Raw genomic sequence first — 8222 nt, forward strand, 5'->3', positions numbered from 1 at the left:
ATATATATATATATATATATATATATATATATATATATATATATACATACATATATGTAGTGGATTTCAATTTTGTCTGGTTTTCAAAAGTATAAGTTTTGAGGAATGTAATGTGTCGCAGATAGTATCGTTTCCACCCACTCTGTATAACTGAGAACATGGTTAGTAACATTGGTAAGCGAGTTTCCGCCATGCCATCATACCAAGTGGCATATTTCAATGCGTCTTCGTGATAAAATGACGTACTTCGTAATAGATGATTTTGCAAGCAGAACCGTTATTATGATCGTAGTGGAAATGATAGAGGTACATCTCGTAGAATAGGGATTGCAGAGGTTTTGTAGTTTAACCTGACACTCAACATGATCATTTAGACTAATGTAACTAGAAAATTTTAAAATTTAATATCAAGGCATTATTATAGAATTTATAAAAGAGGAACCCTGAAGGTTAGCTACTCATCTAGTAAAAACTTCGTCTCGTTCATTAACTTGCACAATGTTAGTATGCTGCAGACCTAAATGTAATTTCAAGAACGAGGCTAACGTAGATTCGCACCTCTCCTTGAAAAATGTTTTTCGGATTCCTAAGAAAGAACATATAGAATAAGAGATAAAGGGTATGATGTGATATTGAAAGAATGGAAACAAAGTGTAGTAGCAATCAAAGCAAAACTGGGAAGATATTACAATAGAAAAAAACAATCCAGGCAAAACAGATTGCTTGAAGCAAATAAGGAGAAACTATTTCAGGAACTAGATGGGCAATTACACGTAACAATGATACCAGATGCAGAGGAAAGCAGGAATTCCTGGAGAGGGATCTGGGACCAACCTGTAATGAATAAAGATGAAGCGGTGTGGCTGCATGAAATCCAAGATAGGTTAAGAAATATAGAAGGCCGAGAAGACATAAAGATAATTATAGAAATGATAAAAAGCAGTTAAAAATATTCACAAATTGGAAGAGCCCAGGATCGGATGGGGTTGAAGGTCATTGGATGAAGAAGCTGAGAGGGATTCATGAAGGGTAGCGCAATAGCTAGATGAGTGCTTGCAGAAAAGTGCAGTACCCAGCTGAATGACAAACGGAAAGACACTGTTGTGTGCCAAAGATCCTGAAAAGGGAAATGTTGCTTCCAACTTTAGACAAATAAACGTGTCTTCCGCTAATGTGGAAACTAATGTCAGGTGCGTTGGTCGGTGAACTATATAGATACTTAGAAAACAGTGGGCTGCTACCTATTGAACCCAAAGGGTGCCGAAAGAGGAGCCGAGGAACAAAGGATCAGCTCTTAATTGACAATCTAATTATCAAGAACTGCAAAAAAGAAGACATACAAACCTGAGCATGGCATGGGTTGACCTTCGTAAAGCATACGACATAATAAAACACTCATGGATATTAAAAACGAAGGAAATGTATGAAGTAGTAGAAAATATGAGAGGCCTTATACGGAATAGCATGAAGTGCTGGAGAACGGAATTGACAACTGATAATCAAGTATTAGGAGAAGTGAAAATCAAGAGAGGTATCTTCCAAATGGACAGTGTATCCCCACTGATCTTCGTGCTGGGAATGATCTCCTTGAGTGAATTATTACATAAAACAAAGTTTGGGTACGGTCTGAGAAGAGGTAAAGGAAAATAGAACCACTTACAATTCATGGACGACCTGAAGTTATTCACAAAAGCTGAGGCAGAACTGGACAGCCTAGTCCAGTCTGTGCTGATTTTCTTCAATGATATTAAGATGGAGTTTGGACTCTCAAAATGTGCTACGATGGTGATGAGACGAGGAAAGCTTTTCGGAACAGAAGGCATATGTTTGACAAGTGGTGAAATGATGAAGGTAATTCAACCGCAATCCAGCTATAAATAACTGGGAATACTTGAGGCAGATGGAATCAAACAATGACATGAAGGGAAAGACAAAAAGATAGTACTTGTGATGAGTGAGAAAATATTGGCTTCAAAGCTAAATGCCAGAATCATAATTTCGGCAATAAATTCGCGCGTAGACTCAGTAGTTCGTTATGGCGCTGGAATCCTGAAGTGAACAGAGGAGGAACTGAAGGAGATGGACAGGAAGTCAAGAAAGCTTCTAGCGATTCATGGTGCCCATCATCCATGTGCGGACACTGATCGCCTATACATGAAGAGAGCAAATGGAAGAAGGGGACTGGTAAGTGTAGGAGACTGCGTGCGTATCGAACTCGAGAGCTTAATGAGATACCAAGGGGCATGCAGCATCAGCTATATAGTATATGTGGTGCCTCTTGTCCACCGCCACTAGGTCTGGTCTGTTATACTCTAGTACCTGATCTGTTTGGATTGGAAAATCCCAGAGGATTATGCTAGTCTCCGACTCCGTCACTCTCTGCGGTTTGTGCTCATACCAAAGTGAGGAAACCTTGCTAGTGACAGTTACGGCAGTTAGCCCAAAGTGAGGAAACCTTTCTAGTGGCAGTTAGGAACGAGGGAGTATTGAAAACAGAAAAAAAAAGGAAAAACAAAGGAAGAAGTTTAAAAAGGACATGACGAAGAATTACGCAAGAAGGGACTACGCAATCAATTCCATGCAGCCACAATAGAAGTTGCTGGAAAAAGTACGTGGGATTGGCTGATGAAAGGACCACTGAAAAAGGAGACCGAGTGTACTATACTGGCAGCGCAAGACCAAGTTTTGGACACGAACTGGAGGGTGAACCTTAGGAATGAGCAAGTGTCTCTGCAATGGAGTGGATGAAACTAATGCCCATATCATGAACGGATGCTCTAGACTTACCCGAAACCACTACAAGTTGTGGCGACACGATCAGGTAGCGAAAGTGCTACATTTAACATTGTTTGAAAATTAATCTAAAGATCTTAATTATTATTCTTCATTTGCCCGTTTTCACCCTGTGCTGAAGGAGTAGTAAGGTGGTTTTTAGAGCCAACTGGCATCTATATTTAACGTGTTGGAGTGGGTAATTCGCTCTCTTTGATATAATTATCTATATAATTATAAATTTAGTATGTAATATTGCCTACAAGGTTTTTATTTCAAGCTGACCACTTGATAAAATCATTAACGTGATTTTGTCCTTAATTCTCTCTCTCTCTCTTTATATATATATATATATATATATATATATATATATATATATATATACACGTAGGCGTATATTTATACACGTGTATTTGTATGAGTGTGTTTGTATATATTGATATACATTTTCCTCTACCCAAGTATGTTTAGCAATTGAACCCAACCTGTCTTATTTCGAATAATTTCTCACTATGTTTTTAATGTATATAATACTTTCCTTTATACACTTTTGGATGCACATTTGTTCCTATTCACATTGTTTTCTCTGAACATCTCTGAACATCATTTTTTTGTACTAATTTTTTACACCCATGATATTGGATAAATTGAGTTAAGTCAGTCTTTATTTCGATCAGACTGATTTTTTTTTGCTCTGTCTGTGTATTCAGGCTTTGTTCTTTTCTCTTTTTCATTTCCCTATCTCAAGAGAGTGGTCTGTGCTTAAGAATTTGTTACGTAACCACTTGGAACGTACGAAGTAAATGCATTCGAAACTTCTGTAATTTCTTTTGTGAATATTCTAATATCATACGACTCATAGTAATAAAAATCTTGCCTATTCCTGCTTGGATAATATGGTTATAACGTTTCAAGAGTATATAGAAGTGGAGTATTGATCTGGTTACAGAGTCAAAAATATCTGGTAAATTATATATATATGTATATAAATATAATAAACACATACTTATAAAGTTTAAGTGTATGTTGAAAAGTGTAGAAGCAAACATAGTATAGGTAGTCACGAAGTAGTGCTCAGATAAATCCGGAACTTGAACTCCAGCTCCTTCATGCAGCGCAGCTAGCTTCAGTGTAACAAGACGGTCATAAGGACGATATTCGTTGAGTGGATACTGAAACAAAAGAGGCAGATAAACAAAAGTAAGTGTTAGGATTGTATTACATGGAAATTTGCATATACGAATATATAAATACATGAATGATGTAATCAATCCTCATGTTTATAAGTGTTTTACAAAAAGACTGACTTGTGCCATAACCATTGATATTATGTTATAAGGACCAACAACACTGTGCCTGTAATAAAGGTCTAGTAAAATTGTGTAGATTTTGAGAAATCTGTGAAACGAAATCATGTTACCCTTTTCAGAACACTCTGACGGACAGAGTAACATAGAACAGTGTTTATAGCATAAAATTGAGGAAGAAGAGAAAGACAAACTGTCCAAGGTACATAGTCCATTGCTACTAATTAGGAAATTGTGCTGAAATGAAAATTTTAAAGACATGGGAAAAGAATCTTTAGGATCCATATACACTGGTATCCGTTCGAAATGGAAATGTAGAGGAGGCCGATTCTGCATCCCTGGATGTCATGCAGTCCGTAAGGGCACATAACTAGTTTGTAAGCGCAGGATTTCGTTGAGATAATAAAATTGCAGTGTATAAAATGCGAGGGCTTCAAGTTACACATATATTCGTTAATGGTCACCATTTGTAACATGTACGCTATAAGCTGCATATCTTTCTCATTTCACTTCTCTGAAGGTTAGTCATCAGTTTAACAAAAGAATGAATTAGTCGGTAAAAGAGAAATTGAGGTCTCAATTTATCATATTGAATTTATTGTTAAAATATTTATATCGGACATGGCCGTCTGTTAGAGGACTATAAGAAAAAGAAGTTAAAGTTTGTAAAGAGATGTTCTTGTTGATTTGTCCGGGTGTTATATGTGATAGACAAGTGTAACCGATTTAATCTAAATACTTAATATTTGTGAATGAGAATATGTGAAAGAGAGAGAAAGAGAGGCTAGGAAGGAGCAAGATGCATCATCCAGTTCCGGGTTTTAGATTTAAGTTAGTAGCAGCTCAGACTGTTTGAGCCACAGAATCTCATTGTCAAAACAGCAACTGATACCGAACGACGACGAGCGTGAACACTCGGCTGCAAGCGTTTGTTTTGACAAAAGCTTGCATTCAAGTTCACAGAACCGTAGTCAGAAAACTGTTCAGGTTAATGATGACAGCATTAAATGATTATATGTGCGTTTGAAAAACCTTAAAGGTCAGCCTTCGTAGATGTCAGCCAATTTGTGCCCAATTTACCAAAAGTTTCCAGTTTATCGAAAATATCAAGCCTCGGTTTCACTTTTTGCAGTTACTGACAGAATTGTTAGCACGCCGGACAAACATTTTAGCGGCATTTCTACCGGCTCTTTACTCTCTGAATTCAAATTCCATCGAGGTTGATTTTGCATTTCATCACTACTGTTTCGATAAAACAAGTACCAGTCAAACAATGGCGTCGATGTAATGGACTGTCTCTTTCCCCTAAGATTGCTGGCCTTGAGACAAAATTAGAAAGCATTTTAGAAGCAACATGCTACATTCTTACATACACACACGCGCACACACACACGCGCGCACCCACACTTACACACCCACATTCATACCCATATAGTTTGTACACACACATACATATAGTATTCATGTGTATATATGCTATGTATGTTTCTCGTTTTCTCTCTCTCGTTCTCCCCCCCCCTCTCTCTCTCTCTCTCTCTCTCTCTCTATATATATATATATATATATATATATATATAAATCATATACGCCTTATAATTATATGATTTCCTTAACACTTACTATATTTTAGCGTCTCTTAGCTTATCTGATATTATCGATTATTTCTATAAATAGAGTAATAAAAATGCTCCCATATATCTTAAGAGTGCAAAAGTAGACACCTGTGCACTTCCAATTATTTTCTACAATCATACAATATTTTACCATCATGGCTACTCTGTTGTGAATCTTTTTCTCCTAACGTGTATTACTTTCTCACACATTTAAATCTAACAAACCTTAATTGGTATGGCCATGATAACCGTTTTTCAAAAATCCCTTACCTAGCAATAAAATATACTTTTATATATTACCCAGAGCCACACATTACCGGATACACATCTCCAATCCTGTTGATTTAATCGCTACAATTATCTTGCAAATAATTATTCTCCTTTTTTCTTCTTTTTGAACGTTTATTTTTACCATTAGACAATTTTTTGTTTAAATTACGAGTGTATTGATTTGGTACATTTCTAGTCCATCTTCGTCACACCATTTTCAATTTTTAAGGTTTAAACAAAGTAGACTTTTAAAGCTTAATAGTTAATACATGATGAGAATGTAAAGGTATTGTATTGTTTTTATTCCAGAGTCCACCATGTAACAGTTTCAGTTGCTACTGTTAAACTTGTAAATCAATATTTCCAACACGAAAGCGGATCGAAAATGCTGTAATGTGCTTCCTAAATTATAATACATAAACTTTGCTGTAACGTGGTATATACATGTGTATGTATTCGTATGTGTGATGCTTTGTATATATAAGCAAGCTTTTCAAAATTTGTGTATTTAACAAACAACACCTTGTGTTCAGTTTCCTATACGCCCATCACGACTAGATCGAATTTACGTGTATATTTTATGAAATAGACAAAATAAGCATCAACTCGGGTTGATATGACTGAGTAAAATTCTTGAAATCAGTACTCCAGTATGGATCAGTAAAAGAATAAAAGAATATAGATCTATGGAAATTTAAAAAGAAAATAGAGATGCTATGCGATAAATAGCTGAGCTATTTCGATAAAAAAAAGTGTTTATTGAATGAAAATTTCATGAAAATCAAACAAAATTAGCATAAATAAATACTAAAAAGCTGCACCAGCCACTAAATTGAGACAGAAACATTTTATTTAAAACTTATTTTTATAGTCGTTCAAAACCGCCATAGATTTACCAACGTTTTGACTTTGAGGTATTTTTATTATATTAAAGATGTTAACGACTTTCTGAATAATTTATGAAACGTAACAGGAAAAGTATCAGTTTTAGTCTCTTTTATGTCAACCATTTTTTCCCAACATTACTATAGTCTATGATAAGAAGCAATTGGACAGATATATTTTCTAACTAATCTAAAAGTAAATGAAGCACAAACTCGATAATCGTACAGATTATTTGATATTTTGGTCAACAGCTATTTCTGTCCCTTAAAGAAATTTCACAACCAAATGTGACAAAACATTTGATAGAATTTTCGAGCAATACTGAAGTATACTTGGAAATATTTTTGGGTGATTGACGTGTTCTATGGATTAAATCAAGAGAAGGAGTGAAAATGTTTTAGTTCTTCCTTCTTAAGACATCGGCCACTGGCATTCCCACTGTAGTCATCAACTTAAGAAGTTTAGCTACATCGATCTCAAAGAATACGGAGAACCTACAAAAACATGAGATTTACTTACTGTAGAACAAACCAATTAAACAACTTCACATTCACTTCCGCCAATATTTTGCCCTGAGTTTTCAACCCTGACTGTTTAAAGCAAGAGCATATGTTTTCATTCAAATATGGCAAACATTAAACAGGTCTCATCACGATATATCTAGAATAGACTGTAGAATCTATGCTTAAAAAATTCTATTCTGCATATATCTTCCAATTTTAGAGTTCATGTTTACGAGGCATAATTTGCGACACTAACAACATGCTGCATTAAACCCGAGTGAAATAGAGTTCATTTAACGAGATACCTCTTATTACGTTACCTGACTTGACGCTTCTGAACCGAGGGATGCACTGCAACTAGTTATATAGTTTCCCTCCCGCGAGGGATCGATACAACATGTGTCATGTGTCGAAACAATCGTTATGAGCAATAAAATTTTCCGTGTATTCCATTTTCCGTTTCTATAATTTGTTTTATATATATATATATATATACAGTAATCCCTCGACTATCGTGGGTGTTACGTTCCAAAACCTCCTACAGAAATAACAAAAATCTAAAAAAATATAAATACCTATCGGCCGCAGAAACCCGCGATGTGTGTGTGTGTGTGTTTGTGTGTGTCTGTGTGTGTGTGTGTGTGTGTGAAAGCGCGCGCGCGCGCGCGTGTGTATGACAAGGTATACATAATGGTCATTACCTATTTTTCTTTATTGCAGTAAAATTGACTTACAGATGTTTCCAGTAGTCATTATAGGTTTGTTATTGATAAGTTTATTCAGTCGGTTAATTGACCGGTTGACAAAAATTGAACGACCTAAAAAGCTAATGCTATATATATATATATATATATATATATATATATATATAT

The sequence above is a fragment of the Octopus bimaculoides genome, chromosome 5 (genome assembly GCF_001194135.2).
Source record: "Octopus bimaculoides isolate UCB-OBI-ISO-001 chromosome 5, ASM119413v2, whole genome shotgun sequence".
Taxonomy (NCBI): domain Eukaryota; kingdom Metazoa; phylum Mollusca; class Cephalopoda; order Octopoda; family Octopodidae; genus Octopus; species Octopus bimaculoides.